This window comes from Pituophis catenifer, unplaced genomic scaffold (assembly GCF_029215685.1).
Source record: "Pituophis catenifer annectens isolate HBS135680 unplaced genomic scaffold, rPitCat1.0.hap2 SCAF_1, whole genome shotgun sequence".
In the NCBI taxonomy this organism is placed as follows: Eukaryota; Metazoa; Chordata; class Lepidosauria; order Squamata; family Colubridae; genus Pituophis; species Pituophis catenifer.
Window position 1 is genome coordinate 125110170 of NW_027256881.1, and position 22936 is coordinate 125133105.

Genomic DNA, 22936 nt, shown 5'->3' on the forward strand with positions numbered 1-22936 from the left:
ACAAATTTAGACACAACTTACTTTCCTAAAAGTAAGCACTAACAGGAATAATTAAGGAAAAAAAACCAGAACAAAGATTTCCCAATATACATGAAGCTTTAATGAGATACAGATTTTACTCTCTTTTTTTTATTATTATCATGGAAATATTCAATGTTCATGGAAATATTCAATGTTCTTGAGCAGGATAAAATACAATACTGTCAAGTTCATGTTTTATGTAAAGCCAAACATGTTCTCTTTTGATGTAAGGATTAAGATATTATGAAGAGACTATGCAAAAAAATTGCAAGCTACACATTAAAGTCTCCATATAGGATAAGCAAGTTCTGTGGCAATCTCCCTTAAACCATTTTCTTCCAAATATATTGAGCCACAGGCTGAATGCAACGATAGTTGGCTATGCTAGCTCAGGATAATGGAAGTTGAAATACACTCACACCAGGGGTGAAATCCAGCAGGTTATGACAGGTTCTGAAGAACCGGTAGTGGAAATTTTGAGCAGTTCGGAAAACCAGCAAATACCACCTCTGGTTGGCCCCAGAGTGGGGTGGGAATGGAGATTTTGCAATATCCTTCCCCCAGGAGTGGGGAGGGAATGGGGATTTTGCAGTATCCTTCCCCTGGAGTGGGGCAGGAATGGAGATTTTGCAGTATCTTTCGCTTGCCATGCCCATCAAACCAAGCCACACCACGCCCACCAAGCCACGCCCACAGAACCGGTAGTAAAAAAATTTTGGATTTCACCACTGACTCACACATCTGGAAAGTACCAATTGGGGAAAGTTTATTGAGGATGAGAAGGCAGGAGAGAGGAGATTTTATGTAAATGCAGACAGTTCTCCTATCAAACCCCTTAGGTAAGACTAGCGATATACTGTATTTAGTTCATACCGATTTCACTAGGAGCAAATGCTTGAGCTTGCTGTAACTCAAACCTGCCCTGTGCAAGAGTTATGTTAGGCGCTCTCAGACCTGCCACATGAAAGAGTTATCTTAGGCACTCAAGTTCCTCCATGAAAAAATGCCAGTAATATCACCATCCAACAGTTGCCTAGTTTGAAAGCTGAAAAGTACAAGGATGGAACGTCCATTAAGGACAGGAAAGAAATACTGCAATTAAGCGGCAGCACATAGAACAAAGATTTCCCCTTTGTGATGACAGAGGGCAATCCACTGCCTAACCTTAGCACATAATAAAGATCTTTATCTAGCTGCGCTGCCATGGTGAGAGAATGAGTGGCTTCTATTAATCCGAATGAGGAACCCATACCATGAGTCCCCGTTGGAACCAGCAGTTTCAGCCAGTTAATGGGAAACTCATTTCCAAATTGTTCATGGGATTCAGAATACAGATATGAATACAGTATGAATAAAAGGTGGTGTTGACTTACAGTTGCTACTGAGGGTAATTCAGTTAGGGAAATAAAAATAAATGCCAAGGAGATATAGTCATCTATGAGTCATTTTTGGAGGTCAGAAACTTTTTTTATCTGCCATGGCAATGTAGCTGTTTTTCACTGCTGCCATAATCCTTCCTTCTCCCATCCAGGAAATATTTTTGCTTGAAGCATGTCACTGAGAGTAATGCCAAATATAGATGGCAAGTGCCCGCGTGGAAAGCCAAAGCAAAGATTGCAAGATACAGCAAATGCAGATATGAAAAATGCCCAGTTAGACCCAGATGCTATGTTTGATCTCACAAGATGGTGCTTGTTGGACCCTGCACCTGTGGGGGAAAACATTAAGATGATGATGATGTCACTGAGAGAAATTTACAAGCCTTTCCATCATATTCAGATTTGAAAAGATTCATGTGCCAGAAAGAAAACTGCAATCAGTTTGGACTCTTGAAATATTAGCCTTCCCCAATGGGGAGGTTTTCAGATGGGTTGTACTACAACTCCCATTATTCCGGCCAATATTTAGATAAGAATGATGGGAGTTATAGTCCAACACATTTGAAGGACAGCTGATGCAGGCATGCTGCTGTATACTACACACTCTTAAAAAGAGCCTTGATAGTACAGGGGTTTAGTGCACCCTGTTATTAACACAGCTGCCTGCAATTTCTGCTGGTTCGAATCTCTCCAAGACTCAAGGTTGACTCAGCCTTCCATCCTTTCTAAGGTAGGTGAAATGAGGACCCAGTTTGTGGGGGCAATAAGCTGACTTTGTATAAAATATACAAAAGAATGAAGGCTATTGCTTAACGCATTGTAAGCCGCCCTGAGTCTCCGGAGAAGGGCGGCATATAAATCAAATTAAAAAAAACAAAAAAAACAATGTATATCGCTTAAGGATTACAATTGCCTTGCCTCTACCCTAGTATTTATGCTACCAGACAATAGATGATAATGAATATATCATCCAAACCTAGTATCTATCATTGCCTCAATAATAATCCTAGCTATCCGAACAAGGCTCTGTATTAATAGAAGTTATGTATGATGTATGATTGTTTTTTTCATGAACTAATTAATAGATGTGGTATCCTGAGGCGTGTCACATTTGATGTTCCTCACCAAAGTCAGATAGCATTGGTCAATGATTAAAATATCAAGCTACCTGGGATTTAGGATTTAGATGATTTGGATTTAGGTCTTCACATGATCATGAAGACCACTGGATGCCTCTGGATCAGATATGATCTCAGACTAAACCACCTCATCATGTGCGGATAGAAAGGGATTGTAAAAGCGAGATTGTCCACCTTAATTTCCTAGACAAATACTAGGATGTTAAGTGTAATAGAGGTGCAATGAAAAAAGCATGAGGGGAGAAAATGGAGATTGAAAACCTTGCAAAAATTTGTGCCTATGTTTACTTCAGTTATCCGGAGTTATGTGAAACTTCAGGATGCAGTGCAAACTAATGCATTGCATTGAATTTGGCTTTCAGATAATGATCTGAAAGAAGAGAGAGACAGAGATGACATTATAAGGCCAAAGATCTCCAACTGTTTTGGATTAGTGAGCATTTATGATGTTTGAAGAGCCTGGGATGGGCATTCAAACAATGACTGCCACATAAGAGCTTTCCAATTTGTAGAATAGCTGCCAACATAGAAGGCCAGTCACAAAAGACGAATTTAACCAAGACAAAATTATGAAGTTGCTTCCTGTAACATCATCCTGGCTACTCAATTGATTTCCCATTTTCCTTATCTTTTTTTTTCCTTGATAAATGAGCAAGTTTACAAGCATTGGACTAGAGTGATCCACTATTTTTAATCCCCATGGAAGCCCAGTACAAGGCCAATGTGGAATTCAGTGGGCATTCCTGACCAAAGAAGCAATTCTGGAGGATGATGCTTTGCTTGACAGCATGCCAGCTTTGTTTTCAATTTTATTTCAAATTAAAATCAAACAGTTTGCAACCCTAGTACCTATGGCACTGAGTTAAAGATCCCACATACAGGCATTCAAGGAAATTCCACATATGCAGGAAAAAAGATAATTGGTTTTTATAAAGGAATTATTTGGACCACATCAGTAACAGAAAGGTCCCACAGCAAAAAGTGGGAGCAGAGCTACCCAGGGTTTAAGGGGCTGACATTTTCTTATTGGGCAAAAGGAAAAAAAATATCCCATTTACAGTAAGTAAACTTGAGATTTTACACTAAGTGACAGTTAATCTCCAGGTCACTTTGTTCATTATGTGTGTTAGGACAATTGCTTGTGTTTGCCAAAAGTATATTATGTACCTGACTGAACAAATAAAGGTGTACTCTTTTGCTGCTGAAACCTGAGCCAGGGATCCCAGCTTTGCAGAACATGTACCAGCAGAAGATAATTGGGGAAGATCAGAGGCTGGATCAACACTCTTTATTTTTCAGTTCCTCGAGTCCCCACTTTGAGCTTTTGACTGTGGCTCAGTACAGAGGGACAGAGGCAATCAATTTATACTTGAAGTCTAGAGCAGTGATGGCTAACCTTTTTGTTGTTGTGTGCCAAAAGCGGGGGTAATGGGGGGATTGCACGCACGTATGCCCACACCCATAATTCAATGTGCCCCATCCCCCCACGCATGCGCGCGTGACCCCCCCTGCTCTCCCCCCGCTTTTGGCACACGATGGCACGGTGGGCCCATTTTTTTGCCCTCCTCAAGCTCGAGCCTTTCTAGGAGCCTGGGGAGAGTGAAAACAGCCTTCCCCACTCCCCCGGAGGCCCGGAAACAGTCCATTTCCTGACTTCTGGTGGGCCCAGAAGGCCCAAAAATCAGTTGGCCAGCGTGCACATGCGTGCTGGACTGAGATAGGGCAATGCTCATGTGCCCACAGATATGGCTCTGTGGCACCTGTGCCATAGGTTCGCCATCACAGGTCTAGAGTTTCCCTTCACAGCATCCTGCCACAGCTGATTCACAGAAAGTGCTCCAACTATTTAACTTCCCTTCTTTTAATAGGGGGGTTGACTTATAAACAGAAGCTTTATACTGAGTGATAGTTGCATATCTCTCTTCAATAGAATGGAATATTACATGCCCTTATATTGTACAAAATTAGATGACCATTTTCATCTGTCTCCTCCTCTTCTTCCTTTTTCTTCTTTCTTCCTCCTCCTCCTCTCCATGGGGGGGGCAGGGAGGAAGAAACAGAGAAGGCTGTCACCTTCTGCAGGGGAACCCTCCCCCGTTGTCTCGCATATGCCTTCTTCAAAGTGGCTAATAGGCTTCTACTTTCACAAAGGTAAAAAGATTCACCTGTCTGCACCTCTAACTCGCCTCGGCCACTTTTTCTAAAATATCTTTACTCCTGAGCCACTTTTTCTTTAGCAAGAGCAGCAAACTAGTTTTCGTTACTTAGGCCTTGCATTTAGCAAACCTATAGCTTTCTTTAATTTCATTCACTTCACTTATGTTAACTTCTTGGTGGGGGAATTTTTTTATTAATATAAACTAATGTAAATTAAATTAATATATTAATATAATATAAATGTAAATATATATTTAACATATTACATATGCTAAATGTAAAATATAAAAATATATAAATATTAATTTAAATATATAAATGTTAATACAATATAAATATTAATATTGAATTAATATTAATTAATTAAAATGTTTTATAATAATAAAACATTTTATTCAGGGGGAAAAAAAACCCGTCGAGAGAAAAGGGTCCAAACAATTATGAGGGAAGGCAGGATAGCAAAGGCATCCTAGCCTCAAGTACAAGTCGGCCCTCACCTTTCAAGATGGCTGTTGTACGGTAAGAGTTTTTTTTCTCTCTTACCAATGATCTGCTGATTTCACTGCTAAAGCTGGTTCTTTGGCAGTGCTGCTCCCTGGTTTTGAATGGGAGCGCTTAGAAGTGATCCAAGATGCCTTTTGGACGATTGTGGACCCAGCAGGCAAGTCGGCAAGGAGGGTCTTGAAGATTCCAATTCCCACTGGAAGCAGTTGAAAATCATTGGGCGCATCCATCTTCCTGTCAAACAATTTTGTTTTCTAAGCACGCTGGAATTATATCTTTTAATTTTTGATTTCACTGTTTTATTTTGTTTATTGCTTTAAAAGTTGATTAACAGTTGGGTGCTGGTTTATCTCTACCACTTGCAGAACTCTTTTTGCTTTTGCTCTTTTTCCCCTTTTGATATATATTGTTTTGGATAACCTCTGTCCCTTCCATGTGGAAAGCATGGTAATGTTTGGGTGGAGGTTAAGTTTTCTTAGACTCTCACCACTGGATTCTGTATTTTTTGAATTTGCAAAACACCTTGAGTTTATTTCCATTAAACTTTTCTTATAATCTTGGATTGATATATAGAGGCAAACATACTTTTCTTTGTTCTTTGGCTAAATTTCACAGATTACAATGGCTGAAGAGTCTCTGAAATCTAAGAAAGGAGAGTTGGGAGATGTGCAGCTTTTAGCTGAATTCCTTTCTCAAAAACTTGATCTAACTTTAATGATTGTTAAAAGAATGTTAAGATTTGAAGATTTATCTTTGGATGTGGATGAAGATACACAAAATGACTTTCATTCAATTCCAGATCAAAGAGATAGCCTCACAGCTGGTGAACCAGAAAAGTGGATTTAATCTGCGGTTCCGATTTCATCTGCTTGTTCTGAAGACACATTATTTCAACATTATGGCTTTGACTAAAAAGGAAAGAGACAGATTCAGACCTTTACGAAGTCTGAGGGAGACTGGACAAATTTATTTATTATAATTGACAATTACCTGTGCTTGCACTTTGATCAGAAGGTAGACGTATTTTGAAGACTGAATTTACTACATTTAATTAAACAACAATTGACTAGAGATGATACTAAGAAATAAACATGGATATTTGACTCAGGACAATTTTATAACTTTTGGGATGATATGGAATAAATAAGATGCCATGATAAATTTTCTACAAGTGGATTATAATAACAATCTCTTAACCGAGAGTTTTGAAACTCTAATTTTCTTTTTTTTTCACTAATATTATTTTTCCTGGTAACTATTTGGGCATTAATATAACATATAGAAGACAGGTCAACAAGGTGCAAATAGATTTAGTAGTTTAAAATATTTTGGAGGTGTAAATGTAATGGGGTTGAACTTTTTTGGTCTAGGATAGAAAATGAAATATTTGAAATGAGTAAGAAGAGGGTCAAATTGAAATTGGAAACCATATTATTGAATGAAACAACATTAACAACTGGAGAAAGAGAATTGGTGAGGATTTTGGTTATAATGGGGAGAATTATAATTGCTAGATATTGGAAATTAAATGTTGACTTAAAATTAGAATGGTATAATGAAACATGGAAATTTGCATTAAATGATAAATTGACTTGTGATATTAAAATTAGAAGCGGTATATATAAAGAAAATGTTTTTTGGAACACTTGGCAACCATTTGTGGACTTTGCACTTGGGAGATTGGATGAATCGGCACCAGTACCTTATCAAAGAGATTTCTGGAAGAATTGAAGACTTCAATTTCCTAAAACTTCCTTTCTGTTTGTATAGCACGTTGGGGGGAAAAAAAATTTCTTTCCTTACTATTGATTTTTGTATTGATTTTTTTTCTTTTTGTTATTCTTTAACAATAAAAATATAATAATTTTTTTTTAAAAAAATAAAATATTTTGGAGGGCTTGTTTTGCAAAGGGTGGGAACTAATGTTGTAGTAATATATTAATCAATATTCAAATAGAGTGGACAATACATGTACAATGTCTTCTTTTTGATGCATATTTTTAATGTTTTGACTTTTTCCTTTTGTCCTTCTCGATTTTGAGTTCTGTATTTTGTCCTTCTCGATTTTAACTGTTTTGAATAAAATAAAAATAGGTTTAAAAATATACAAGAAGTCATTCTTCGGCAGCTATTTCAAACATTACCAAAACTATCCCAATTTAATCTCCTGTTTCCATGATGCTACATTGTCTGGATACTAAGCTTCCTTTATGCAACTTTACTCTCTATTTTCTGTGGTGGAAAATGCCAAAGGCACAGTACTCAAAAGTAACAACGGCCTGCAAAAATCCCTCCATTATGTTAGTTGCTCTTTCTATATCGTAGGAAAAGTTGGGTTCAACAAAGGATCACTAAGGAAGCTAAGCTCTATAAGGGCTGAATGGAGGAGTCAGCACAACTGAACAGCCACACTAATGGCTGAGAATGACTAACAAATGCTCACCATGTGGCATCCCAGTAGGTGAGTTAATGTCGTCAGGAAAACTCCACCAGGTAGAAGGGTGAATAACTGACATTTTAAGAAAGAAAAATATGCAGCCCTTAAATACCCAAGGACTTCTTTGTTAGTTTCAGAAATGCTGTGCTGTCTTTTTCTTTTGTGTGTGTGTGTGCTGTGCCTTCAGCTATGATATTGGCACAGGGAGAATAATTGTTCTTGTTCTCAAAAGTTTGTATGCTTTGTTCAAAAATGCAATCTCACTGTTTTCCAAATGCCTTCTTAGGAAGGGGGGGGGGAGGAAGGTCGAAGTTGAACAGCATGTAATAGGCCATTTTATCAAAGATCTAACAATGACTCGATATTCAGAAATGGTCAGAGGAGGTTGAGAGGGGCAGACCATACCAAAGGAAGTATTTGCAGTATGTTTTAGGAAGATTTATTATTTCAGACTGGGACTTGCGGGTCAGGTGGAGTCCACAGGTAGCCTAAGGTGAAATTGTCTATAGAGATAAGGACTCTTATAGTCCAACCTGAGCTAAATACAGTATATATCCAACTGGAAAAGGTTGAATTAGAATAAATCCTCTCCATTAATCTATAATGTGGTCTAGCAATATTTCCTTCTCCCCACAACAGGAACAAAATGATCTCCAGCCAAAAATTCTGACACAAAACCAGTTTTCTTTGGGGAAGCCATGTCCCTTCAGAAGATATAAGAAAAACTGACGCAATTTAATTGTGGAGTTGGGCTTTGGCTTTGCTCCTGAAGCATTTTGACAGTTCTATTAGGGCCACTGTGACATTATTGCTCTTTATATCTGTACAAATGGTAGCTGAGAATTTTGGGAGATGTAGAACTTTACAGAACTTAAAAATTGCTGACAGGGGAAACAGTGATTTAGAACTATTATTATAGCAGTGTTTCTCAGCTTAGCAGAGACCATGTGAATCAGACTGTAACTTGCACCACCTCTGGCCAGGATAGCCAACTCTGGGAAGAGCTGATGATTTGTTGAGTCCTGCGATTTGTTGAGTGTTGCAAGCCACCAGAAAAGTCACAGGTTGGGGTAGCCAGAGGTTCAAACAAAATATTGCACAAAACCCAATTTTGCTCAAAGGTCATTTCATTTACTATGATCACAGAGCCCTATGACGTTTTCAAGACACATTTATTTGTCATACTGTGTTCATGGCCTCAGTGTGAGAATAAGAACATGTGCTTCATCCAGTTACTTTAAGGACTTCTGCTTTTGTTTTAACCAATTTAGAGGGAGGGAGGAAGAACTGAACTGAACTATCATTTGTCTGAGACATACCAGAATTTGAAAATTGAACTAACTTTTTGGAACAAACAAAAGAGCAGGCTTGCAATATACCGTTCTATTTTTTTAAATATAAAATTATACATAAATGTGAAGGATGAGCAGCCTTCTCAAACCTTCTTAGGTTCGAGTGCTGCAACACTGTGTATCTTTTAAAAACACAGCACTGTCTTTGTGCTTCTGCAAACCCCATCTGCTATATACAGTTTATACAGTACATCCCTACATTATGGATACTTGAGAAACATCTTAAAGCAGTTTTATCTTAACAAATATTTGGCCCCACATGACTGCTTGGGGTCTTGAGTTTACTTTTGGTTTCTTTCTTTTTTTAAGTTTTTTATTTTTATTTTTAAACAAACAATTCATCATTAATCAATCAGTGTAACATTTGGGTACCAAAATTTTTGTGTCATCATATTCAACATTTATCATCATTTTCTTAGTACATATTTATCTTCCTTCTTACATTTAAACTTAATGTATTACAACATATTTTTCCCATGTTTCTTATTTTTACATTGTCTATTGTTTATATTCAATCTCTATCCATTGATAAAATTGCCCCCATGTTGTAATACTCCGATTCTTCCTTCCCTCTTATTGCTAATGTTAATCTACTCATTTCTGCACATTCTAATATTTTCTTAATTAGCTCTCCCTTTGTAGGAATTTTTTCTGCTTTCCAATATATATATATTGTTGAATACCATCCAGACTGAAGCAAGTTATAAAAATATAATCAAATACATAACTAAAGAAACCAGTCAAATCATAGAATGGCTTAGCATGTGATATGGATCAGGTGTACATAACATAGGGGTTTGCGATGATTTCTAAGAAGCCTCAACCAAAGGATGAAAGTAGAAATCTGAGCATCTGCACTCCATGACTTTCTCTTACCTCCATGCGTAACTGAAGACTAACCTACAAAGTCCTAAAAATGTATCAAATCACAGGTACAAGAGTCAGCATGTCCTCAACATTCCACCATTAATCTTAAGAATAACCTAAGAATTCTTTCCACCTACATTCAATTTAGAATCAGGAATAACTTTTGAACTGTACTGTTAGAGCTTCATTTATGAATGGAATTAGAGTCTCAACAGTGACTTTCTATAAACCACTTTTGTCAGGCCCTTTGTACAGTCTCCATTTGTTGTTTTGTAAACAATCTGAAAGAGAGGACTTTGACTTTCAGATTTTATTTCAATCAGGAAAAAGTCACAATATATTGTATTTGCACAACCGTTCCAGAACTCTTCTGTTCATGGAGGCAAGCATGTACATTACCTTTAACTTATGCTAAACCAATGATTTATTTAAACAATGATTAGCTGAACAAATCATAATCACCTGATTCAAATATCATGCTAAACCATTCTCCAGGTTTGACTAAAACCAAATTATATTATGGTTTGGAGGTTTGAGAGTCTGTTATGGATGCCAACAAAATGGTTTCCATAATGGCTTTTTATGGAAACATCCATTTATCCTAAAGCAAGTCAGTGACACTTCTCCTAGCATCTGCTTTTCTACCTCAGTTAATTTCTGTGGAGATTTTCAGTCATCCAGGTCATGGTTGTTCCAAAGGTGCTTTTTCAAAAGTCAAAATTGAAGAAGCTTCTTGGATGAGAAGCAAAACATCTTCAAGGAAAAACTAAGTCCAGTTGCCTTTTGAAAAGCACCTTTGGTTCAGCTAATTTAAATTCTCCAAGGAGATGGTCACTTTGTTGAAAAGTTAAGTGGAGCACTACCAGTATGTCCAGTCGCAAAAGCGGTTTTGGAAAGTCCTAGTTTTTTAAAAAAAACCAACAATAATTTGAAAAAGTACTTTCAGAGGGCATAGTCCTTGTATGCTCTAGTGAGGATGTTTCCTGACACATGAGTACATGGAGTGTCAAATTAGACAGTGAGACTTCTTTTGATATATGAACTACCAAGGCAATATGATAATGCACATTTATTACATCTGCCCACAGTCTGTAATGGGAGATGAAAAAATAACATTGGCCGTCCAAATTTATACATTATTCTAAGTCCTAGAATGGTGCCTTTGTGTCTGACTTGCCATGCTAACCTAGTTATTCTGGTTTGTAAACTACGGTCTTACAGCTGGGGTAGACAATATTTGGCTGGTTGGGGGACTCAGAACCATTGTTGGAGAGCAGGAGAGCTGAAGAGGGGAAAGTGATTTACGTGGACAAAGCCAGGATTTTCTGTATACCTTGAAACTGGACAACAGATTACATGTGGTGGCATATCTTTAAATAAAGTAAGTTAACCTCCTGAAGAGATTTAAATTACCCTTCTCACTTTCCTGCGGTCACTAGAAATTGGTCTGGGGTGGTGCATCCAAGCTTGATATCTCAAGTTGCTCAGTCCTGGCTGAGATTATTATCTCAACTTGACTATGATGTTTTCAACAAACCAACACCAGTATAAACTATGGTTTCTTGCATTATATGAAACTACTTCCGTTTTAGTACTTATTTATCAAACTTGTAAATTGCTCTTTTCATCTGAGTTACTCCAGGTGGTTTACAAATAAAAACCAAAGAAACATAGTAGAAAACAATGTTGAAAAGAGAATTAAAACAAGTTAAAAAAGTTATAAATCACAAGAATCAAAAAAGGAGATGGGGAGAGCCCTCAAGTCACCAACCACACCCAAGGTTGTATGACACTCTTCCAGCCCCCTGCCCCACCCCATACAGTTTGCAGCCAGAAGTGTAATACTGTTCACAACCCTATTTATTTGATTTTTGTAAGATTACAAGCAACTCAAAGTAGTGAATATACATAATACTCCTTCCTCCTCCTCTTTCCCCAACAATAACCTTGTGAGGTGGGTTGGATTACAAGTGGTTGACCTAAAGTCATACAGCTGGCTTTCATGCCTTAAGGTGGGACTAGAACTCCCAGTCCCCTGGTGATTGACCCATTGTCACCCAGCTGACTTTCATGCCTAAGGTGGGACTAGAACTCACCACCACCTCTTGATTTCTAGGCTGGCACCTTCACCACTACACCAAACTGGCTTATTACATTTCTGTCCTACCTTTCATTTAGAAACTCAAGACACAAGGTGCATAGCTCCATTCCTTTCCCACAAACACCCCGTGAGGTTTGCTTTTTCAAGAGGCAAGTGGACTTTCTGGTTTTTCTTTGAAGACCTTTCGTTTCTCATCCAAGAAGCTTCTTCAGCTCTGACTGCACTGACTGACTGGATTCTTGGATGGGAAGCAAAACGACTTCAAAGAAAAACCAGAAAGTCCAGTTGCCGTTTGAAAAAAAGCACCTTTGGGACAACCATGACCTGGATGACTGAGAATCTCCATAGACACCCTGTGAGGGTAATTGATCCAACCAATCATCCAACAACTTCCATACCAAAGGAGGGACGGTGAACCTGGGTTTTCCCCATGCTAGTCCAGCACCCATATTGACTTTGACCCTAACACGCCCTTTCACCGAATCTCTCGTTATCCTGCCCGAATAATGTCGACTGAAAAGATTTTTTCAGTATTTTAAAGAGAGACCTTTTTCCTGCAAGCGTCTATGAGCATTACAGAAACACTCCAGGAAGGTATGTTCTTTTTTTTTTAATGCCTTCTAAGGTTTTCCCCTTGGCGTTAACACAGAGGAGAAGCGGGTTAGAGTCCTTTGGTCGACTCCAATAAAAAAGAAACAGGCGAGGCACCAGCTGAAGTCACCTCATCCTCTCGCCGGCTTCCAGCGCGTCAAACCCCTCGTCCGAGGTTGTTCGGTCAAAGCAGGCGAAAGGCCCGCCTCCTCAAGGCTCGAGGCTCCGCCCCCTTCCGCCGCCCCCCTCCGATTGGCCACGTCCGCTGCCGGGCAAATGGGGTGACCCGCGGGCTGCGCTTTGCCGAAGGGAAGCGGAGCTGTGAGGGATCCGCCCTCGAGCCGGGTAGAGAGAGAGAAAAAAAAAAGAGAAAGAGGTTTGTTTGGAGGGCGATTCGGGCAAGGTCCGCCCATGATCTCCTTGGATGGTGCTTTGAACGCGAGGGCGAGGGAGTTCGCTAACTGTTTATCCTAACAGCGAGGACAATTAACCAGTGGAATAGCTTGCCTTTAGAAATCGTGGGCGCTCCATCACTGGAGGTTTTTAAGAAGAAACTAGACAGCCGCTTATCTGAAATAGTATAGGTTCTCCTGCTTGAGCAGGGGGCTGGACTAGAAGACCTCTAAGGTCCTATTCTATTCCATTCCGTTCCGTTCGCTGGGCTTCACGTCGCACATCAGTTTGCAAGCATTCACGTCCTTGCACACGTCTTTCTTCCAATACGGTGCAATTCTGTCCTCGCTTCGATCCTCCCACTTTTTTTTTTTTTTAAAGCGGCTGGCAGACGTTTGGTGCACTCAGACCAAGTCCCTTTTTGCAGCCGGCTAAGTTTCCCGCGCTGGGCTTTTTTTTTTTTTTTTTTGCACGACACCTCTTTGCCACCTCGAGCTACGTTCACGCAACGCACTCCACCCATTTGCTTCATCCTTTTGGGGAGGGGGAGAATTTACACGGCGCATCGAAGTTAGGCCAACGGGCCGGAGTCACACCAGGTGCCCAAAAAATAAAGCAAGGTTAGCGGTAAATTGGCTTGGCACGTAGAGCAAGCCTATTATAGCGATTGCTAGGGTTCGTATGAACGTAGCCTACCCCATGCAAGACGTGCAATTACTGGTACCGATTTCGGCGCGCCCCGAAACCTAAGTTAGGGTCAGATCAGATGCACGCATCGCTTTGCTCCGTGTGTGCGAGCAGCCGGCGTCCTTGCCGCTAAAACCTTTCTAGACTGCCCCAAAGGTGGGTTTTGTTTTTTTTTTCTTCCAAGAGGCACCTGGACTTTCTGGGGTTTTTTTTTTTTTGAAGAAATTTTTGAAGAATTTTTTTGAAGAAATTTCGCTTCTCATCCAAATTTGGATGAGAATCATCCAAAACCATAAAGTCCAAATGACTCTTTGGACTTTTCTGGTTTTGGATGTCAGAAAGCACCTTTGGGACAACCGTGACCTGGATGACTTGAGAATCTCCATAGACTTTCCTACACCGCGTTCGCCAAAACTGCCGGCTTTGCAGCCCCAGCGCCGACCAAATGACCCTCCACTCTTAACCCTACCGTCTTTTAAGGACAGCGAAGGGTGCAATCGTTTTAAGAACAGCTGCGAAGGCGTTGAAGCTACTCTTAAACCGAAGGAAAGACGACGGCTTTGACTTCGGAGCAAGTCCTGTGAACTTTGTGAGCTCCTCCTGCCCCCCCACCCACCCCCCCGCCCCGAAAGCATTGTAGGGCACCGCTTGCAAACCATGCATAATGGATTTTTTTTCCCTCCCCTTTGATCTTTCCTTTCTCCCGGGACTTTCCATTGTCTTTCAAGTACCCCCTCTCTCCTCCTAGCGCCACATCGCCGTGACGTCATAAGTCCCCCCCCCCTTTCCTAGATCCCTTCCCATTTTGCCTCCAGCCGCCCTCGCTACGTCACCGTCAGCCCACAATTTAGCGGAGCTCGCGCTCTCCTCGCCTTCCCCTTCTTCCTCTCCACGAGCGGTGCCGGAGGAGCCCGCCGCCGTCGCTTAAGACCCGCCCCTGGCCCTCCTTCCCCGCCGGCCTCTACAGCGTGACTGAGCCGCTGCCTCTTCCTTCTCCTCCTTCGCTCTTGCCGGGATCCATCGCTCGCTGCCTGAAGTTGCCCGCGGCGGCCGAGGACGCGAGGAAGGTGAAGCGCGGATCCTGCCCACGAGCCCTTCGCGCAGGAGCCAGCCAAGGCCAGGTGGGCCTCCCGGGAAGGGGAAGGGGAAGGGAGAGCCGGGGTGGGGAGGATGGCCGTGCAGCTGTTGATCGCCAGGGCGGATGCTCCGGGCTTCGGATCTTCCTCGCGGGGAAGGAAAAAAAAAAGGGGGGGGAGGGAAAGCCGGGTCGGAGCAGCGCATCTCTGTCTCCGTCTACTTTGCAGCCCGCCGTCCTTTGGGCGGGCAAAGTATCCCAAGGTAGGAAACCTCGAGAGCTGCCCCGGATCCCGGCGTGGAAGGGGAGCTGAATCCCCGCCGAGGGGTTCACTCGAGAGGCGCCTGCCCGGGTGGGGATGGATGAAGCGGGGAGGGTTCAGGCGGGGATTTGTGCAACCGGGAGAGAGTTCCGCTGCCGTGCGGGGTTGGCTTCTTCCTTCCCCTTCCACCCGCCCCCCTCCCCGAAGGGGCCTTTGGGACGGGCTCCACGTGCATCCGCCCTTCCTTCGCTTTACCGTTATTGCAGGCTGGGCGATGGCAAAAGGCGGCCTAGGGCGAGTTTCGAAAGGGAAGCCTGCGCGAACCAGTTGCTCCTCGTTTTGCTTTCCTCGGCAGGAGCGGCCAGAATTGCAACAAGTGCTGCATGCAGCGGCGGCGGCGGCGCTCGGCGAATCTCTGCCGCGGCTGGAGGTTAAGCCGCCGCCGCTGCTGGCTGGCTGGCACTTTGCACGCGGGCTGGTTGCACTCTTTAAGCACAAGGGGAAAGCGAGCTCGGGTTTTTTTGGAACCACAATTCCCAGCAGCCTTTGTCGCTCCTCGGGCTGGCTAGGGCTGATGGGAGGCGAAACCTAAAACATCTGGAAGGGGACCCGGTTGCTGCTTCTTGCGTTAGAAAATTGCAGTGCGTGCATTTCAGTCTTCCTTTGAACCAAATCCCTGTTGAAACTCTGGTTGTGTGTGTGATGAATGTGCACTTTGAGGGTGGGTTGGAGCAGGTAGTTTTGGATTGGCGCTGGCTAAGGTGACTTTTTCTATAATGAAGCCTTTAGTTAGAACTGAACTGGGTTTTGCAATTAAATGTTTGGATGTTATTTTCTGTTCTAGATCCTAGGCCAAACGTTGAGGATAACCTATAGCAGTGTTTTTCAACTGTGTGGACTTCCAACACGCTCAGATTTCCCCAGCCATCATGCAGGCTGGGGAACTCTGGGAGTTGAAGTCCATGCATCTTAAAGTTGCCGAGATTAAGAAACACTGGTCTATAATATTCCCTGTAAGAATATATTCATGTATGATCTTAACGGTTGCCTGCGCCCATTCAGTCGCTCGGCTCCTTCTACAAGTCATTGAGCAAACTCTTCCAGGATTTATATACCTATAATCCTTGATTTACCACCATTCATTTAGTGATCATTCAAAGTTACAATGACACTGAAAATTACTTATGACCAGTTTTCCTACTTAAGTCCATTGCAGCATCCTCATAGTCACATGGTCAAAATTCAGATGCTTGGCAATTGGCATGTATTTATGACAGTTGCATTGTTCTTGGGTCATGTGATCACCATTTGTAACTGTTGCAGCTGGCTTCCAACAAGCAAAGTCAGTGGGGAAGCCAGATTTGCTTAATGATTGCATGGTTCACTTAACTGTGGCAAAAAGGTTGTAAAATGGGGCAAAATCACTGAACAACTGCCTTGCTTAGCACTGGAAATGTTGACCTTAATTGTGATTGTAAGTCAAGACTACTCGTATATGAATAATTTTCCTTGACTCTGGCAAATATCCTTAGTCAACCAACCCATTTAGATTGCAATAGTATCCACATTTTTCTGGGTTGTGTCCCAATGATTGGCAAGGAATTGCATTTAAATGTGCATATTGTTGCTTTTTGAAACTTTAAAAAGTATCTTTCATCTAATTTACTCTATGATTACAAATTGGATAATGCTCATGTTAAGTTTAGTTGAGCTCATGTTAAGTTTTGTTAAGGTATCCAGCAAACATTTTTCTATGAGCAACAATACTTGTAAAACTTGTTAAACACTTGGGGCTCAGATTGCAATCTCCATCAGTCAGAAAATGCAAAAAGGTTTTCCTTAAGATGTACCTATGGAAATACAGAGTTAAGTTAGTCAGTCAGTGCTTTGTGATTTAGATGAAGGCAAATATCACCCCTGCTTTCCAGCAAAGAAGAATTCTTGATTGCATCGGGTATAATCTCATTAGACTGCATTGAAAAGCAAATTAGGCTGCATTGAAAAGCAAATGTGATCTATCCCTTCTCCAAAGGTGAATTTCTGCATTTTGTAGATCTGCTACTTAGTTCTACTTAATTGGGGTGTTATATTGATTGCGTGTTGGAGGAAGCAGGTTAATTTTTGAAGCAACATAATTATTTGTTGGTTGGCAGAATTGTGTAAACATCTTGGACCGAATGTGTTGGTGCAGGTATATCAACAAATTGGTAATTTGTCTTAAGATTTTATGTTTAATTGAGATATTGTGATTATGATTAGGTAGATGGTCTGTAAAGTCTCTGAATTACTTTTCTTTGAGATTTACAGAAACAGTCTGCCCAAAAGAGTGATACCACTTATTAAATATTAAGTTGCTCTTGTTAGATGAAAAGATAGAATTCTCTCTCCTTGGAGCTTAATTGCACCTGGACTCTTGCAATGCAAAAAGTTTAGAACTGCATGAATCACAGTTTTGTAGTTTTGAAAGGTAATACCATTGCTTAGTCAGCAAGAAAGCTTGGTCTCATGATATAAGATGTGCCCTGACTTTTTTAAGAGAAATCTGCTGATTGTGGAAGTTTGTGTCAATGAAAGAAGAGACCAGTAAGATAATATAGACTTGAGCGCTGATCTTGGGGCCCTGTTACACCATAAACACCAGAATAACAGTATTGCTCATGGTTGCTACTGTACTTAGGTAAGGAAAAAGCACAAGAATTGTTGTAATGATAAGAGAAACTTGTGGTAACAGTAGACATTATATAGTCTTATTCCCAGTAGTTCTAAAGATACCCCACAAGTCATGATGTTATGCAAGGATGACTTCCATATTACTTGTGGCTGGAAAATGATACTTAGATATTGTGATGGCACAAGGGCTCTGGCTGTCACCTTATCTCAAAAGAGTGCAACCTGTAATCTGAAGACCATGGGCACCGCTAGAGATTCAGTTGTAGAATCCATCTGTCCAGATACTGTTGACCACCAGTAACAAACCAACATCCTCTGCCTCATTCTATTACTTTGATGTGTGTGTTCACTTATTTTGCTCACATTTATTTATTGTTAACCTGGTAATTCATGTATAAAGTAATGTCAATCTTTCAAGGTTGTCTGGATCAAGAAACAAACTCCACAAGAAGACTAATACTAAGTTAGTGGTTGTGTGTGTGTGTGTGTGTGTGTGTGTGTGTGTGTTTTGAGATAGGCACTTACAACAGAATCATGCAAATCTGATTGTGACTTTCCTCCTCTCCTCACACCTGCATTGAGTCAGGGAGGAACCGGCCTAAGGAGGAATATTGTAGGAGGAGTAAGAGACTATTGTAGAAGTCTCTTCCTAATTCTGTCTCCTTTCCCAGGGTTCAAGGAATGTTTTTTTTTTGTAATGTCTTGTGAATATTTCCTCAAGGTCATCTCCAAGGTCTCTATCTCAAAGGGAGAAAGTTGCTCTTGAGTTTAAGGTAGGTGAAAAATAGTAGTTCAACAGCTAATTGCAAAAACATTAACAATCAATTGCATCTTTGTTTCTGTCACCCTTTAAAGCATTTTGTGTGGCTACACCCTCTTTTCTAGTGCAGCTTCCAGTATGATGTAGCCCTCAGCTCAAGAACATTTGCATACTTCTAACCTACTTAGGAATTTCTTTCAGGATCCAGATGATAACAGGCACCTTAAAAGATCCATGCTTGGTTTCTTTATCAAAGATATTTATTAGATTTCTATCTTTCATTCTCAGAAAAGAAGATATGGTTTCCTTGAATCTATTTCTGCTTTTCTGTTTCCTATCTCAGTGCACTTTCTGGTTGGGAGCAACTTTTAAGATATGTACTTGAAGTAGTTTAGCTACTGAGGAGAAATTACATAATCCCAAAGTGATTATTATTTGCATAAAACTTTCATAAGAGGTTCAGAAGGAAATGATTTTGCCCCCAGCTTTGCAGTTGCATAATCTGTTTCTTAGAAATAAATGGCTTCATTTCCCCAAGTCTGGCTTTGGAACAAGGATTAATAAAGTGGTATATGGTGCAAAATACTTAGCTGCTGATAATTTTGTAATGCCATACTTATTAAGATAGAATTGCACATATACCGATTAGGTAGGCTAAATAAATAACACAAGATAAGTGCAATAATTTGTGAGAAGAAATCTTCACAGTGTATATAGATCATGTGAATAATTTGATTTGTTGCATTCTATTTGAATTTTAGCTGTTATTCATTCGTTTGGCATTAATCTAATTTAGGATAATATGTTTTGAGCTAATATTAGCTTGTTATACGTTTTCTTTCTATATGAATGACAGGAGCAGAACTTTTTTAAAGAGGTCTGCCTTTTCACAGAATATAAAATTGAAATGAGGCATTTGAAATACAAATTAATATTCTGGCCTACCTGAATTTAATAGAAAGAATTTGAGTAGTTTTCTTTCGCCAATGGGGAGACTTTTCACCCTTACATTGACATCAAATAAAATGTAGAGCAGGACTGGTGAGATGTGAGGAAGAGGAGAATTGCTAAAACTTAGCTGGGGGATGAACTGTACTCTGTTTCTGTACAAATCAAAGTCACTTTGAGCCTTTGAATTTCTGCCAAGGAATAGTGAATGTGGAATTTAAAATGTAATCCTTTCTAGCGCCTAAGCTTATCCGAAGCTGCCAATAGCAGTGGCCCAGATCACCTAAATTGCTTTGTAATGCACTGGGTATAAATAATAATATTGATTTGACAAGAATTGGGAACCAGATGACAGTACTTTTGGAAATCTACATTTGATTCAGATTTGTGTTTCATAGTTGGGAGGTAATGAAAGCAGAGATGACACATAGGAGGAGGAAGGAGGGAGGGAGAAGAAAAGTGAAAGACTTAAGGGGCATTAGGAACTGTAAGCACTGTCAAACCTTGCATGAAGTTATTTGAACAAGCTGGCTTCTCTTTACTACCTTTTCACACCAGACTTTCTAAGACAGTTTTGATACTAGCAACAAGATTCAGGTGGTTCTTTTTGCATAATACCCTGTTTCCCTGAAAGTAAGACATCCCCTGATAATAAGCCCAATCGGGCTTTTGAGCGCATGCACTGAAATAAACCTTCCCCTGAAAATAAGCCCTCCCTGAAAATATTTAAACACAGAGCTGGAAATCAGGTAAGATAGCAAGAGGAGCCCCATCTTGCTCCACGTGCCCCAAAATAATAAGATCTCCCTGAAAATAAGGCCAAGCACTTATTTTGGGGTTCAAAAAATATAAGACAAGGTCTTATTTTGGGGAAAATACGGTAGTAAAAATGTGATTCAGTACAGGTAGTTCTCAGCTTAAGACCACAATTGAGCCCAGAATTTATGTTGCTAAGGGAGACAGTTGTTAAGTGACCTTTCTTGCCACAGTTGTTAAGTGAATCACTGCAGTTGTTAAATTAGTAACACGGTTGTTAAGTGAATCTGGCCTTCCCCATTGACTTTGCTTGTCAGAAAATTGCAAAAGAGGATCGCACAACTGCAGGACACTGCAACAGTCATAAATAACTGCCAGTTCCCAAGAGGCTGGATTTTGATCACATGACCATGAGGATGCTGAAAAGTGATCATTGGTCACTTTTTCAGTGCTGTTGTAATTTTGAATGCTCACTAAATGAACTGTTGAAAGTTGAGGATTACCTGTATTTGTTGTCTTTTTAGTTACTCCCTTTACAATGTATTTATTTAGTTATTATTTATTTTATTTTTTATTTATTTTTCACATTTTTTAACCGCTTGCCTCCCTCAAAGAGAGACTCTGCAGAATACCGTATGTATGTATGTATGTATTATAAAATGTATAATAGACAAGGAGAGTTCATCCTTCAAGATTGTAATTACTGATTCCGAGTGGGTTATATTTTTTAAAATCTTTAAGAGAGCTCTTGGTGAAACAGGGGTTTCTTTCATAGCTTATTAGTGCATGACAATTATGGTTCTGTGAAGGCCTTACGTTGCCTCCTAACTTTATTCATTCATTAAATTACTTTATATGCCACCCATCACTTACATTGAAATACAGAAGCTTGGGAACCAGGGAAAAGTTTTACATCTGGGTGGAGGAGAGAAGAAACCATACAGGTAGGCCTCGACTTAGAACCACAATTCAGCAAAAAATTCCATTGATAATCAAAACAGTTAAGTGAATTTTGCCCTATTTTGGGACCTTCTTGCCACAATTGTTAATTGAATCATTGCAGCTGTTAAGTTAGAAACACAGTCCTTAAGTGAATCTGGCTTCCCTGTTGACTTTGCTTGTCAGAAGGCTGCAAAAGGTGATCAAATGACCCTGGGATACTGCAACAGTCATAAATACATGCCAGTTGCTAAGCATTCGAATTTTGACCATGTGACCCTGGGAATGCTGCAGCAGTCATGTGGAAAACTCTAATAAGGAACTTTTTTTTCAATACCTTTGTAACTTTGAACGGTTATTAAATGAATGGTGGTAAATAAAGAACTTCCTGTACAGTTCAAATAGAAAAGGCATTGTCTGAGCAGATGATGTCATCTTTTTTGAAAGGGAATTTGAACCAAGAGTAAAGTGTATTCTTCTTAAGGAATTATTGAATGTGTTCCATAGAAGCAACATTGCAGAGCCTTGAAATTCTGGGAAAGAAATGTTTGATGCAAGAAATACATGCCGAACAACTTTCTATTCCGGGGAATGTTTTTGGAGTAATGATGAACTCTCAGGCAGATATTATTAGAAGGAGAAGATTGTCTTTATTAAGCGTAAGACTTGGGGTGATATTTCTTTCTTTACACAAAAGGTTTACATATCATCATGCTAAAGCATATCTACCATTTTTTTTTTGCTTTAGTATGTTGTATGCTGTATGAACTCAGCCGTGGGGATTTTTAACCCATGGTTTTGGGGCTTGTGCAATGTGTGGCTGGCTAAGTGTTTATTTAATTGATGGTACAGTATATGCCAATGATGGCTAACCTTTTCTGAACCGAGTGCCCAAAGCCCCAAAATCCAATGTGCGTGTGGTCCCTGCTCTTGCACCATGCTCCCACGCATGCATGCATGGCCCCCTGCATGTACCCCATCCCCATGCATGCACGTGCACCCCCATGTGCTCTGGCCACCATGCATGCACATGTGCACATGCCCCGCCCCCTGCGCATGAACGGCAGAGACCTGAAGACCAGTTGGCCGGTAGGGGCATCCGCACATGCACGGCAGAGCTGAACTGGGACGACAGCTCACGTGCTCACAGAGAGGGCGCTGTGTGCCACCTCTGGCATACGTGTCATAGGTTCGCCATTACGGGTATATACGGGTATATTTATGAGATTTATATGCCGCCCTATCTCCAGCCGGACTCAGGGCGGCTCACAACAGTAAAAAACATCTAATGAAAAAGTTAAAAAGAAATTAAATCCAAATCTCATAATTTAACAGTTAAAAGTGCAATTAAGATTAACAAGTTAAAAATTAAGACCCCATCAGTCCAGGCCAGCCAAACGAAACAGCCACATTTTCAGGTCGCGAGGGAAAGAGCGGAGGTCGGGGGCCACCCGGAGCTCCAGGGGCAGTTGATTCTAAAGGGTAGGTGCGCCCACAGAGAAAGCTCTCCCCCTGGGGGTCGCCAGCCAACAATGTCTGGCCGACGGCACCCTGAGGAGGCCCTCTCTGTGGGAACGCACCAGGCAATGGGCAGCTGTTGATGGCTGCAGATGGCCCCCCAAATATCCCGGGCCTAAGCCATATAGGGCCTTATAGGTAATCACCAGCACCTTGAATCTCACTCGGAGGGCAACTGGCAACCAATGCAAGTCGCGTAGGAGAGGTGTAACATGGGAGTATCTCGATCACAACCCGTGCGGCCGCATTCTTCACCAGCTGAAGCCTCCGAGTGGTCTTCAAGGGCAGCTTCATATAGAGGGCATTGCAGTAGTCAATACGGGAGGTGACAAGCGCATGAGTAACCGTGTGTAGGGCATCTAGGTCCAAATAGGGCGCAC

At 40.9% G+C, this 22936-nt stretch overlaps 1 protein-coding gene across 1 annotated transcript in view; it reads left to right on the forward strand.

Moving 5' to 3' along the window:
• Window positions 1-14563: 14563 nt before the first annotated feature.
• The window catches only part of ELOVL5 (ELOVL fatty acid elongase 5), a 51407-nt gene continuing 43034 nt past the window's right edge, over window positions 14564-22936 (forward strand). The window contains exon 1 of the mRNA XM_070954808.1: window positions 14564-14749. The gene's annotated coding sequence lies outside the window, so the exon portion shown is untranslated. The remainder of the gene's footprint in view (window positions 14750-22936) is intronic.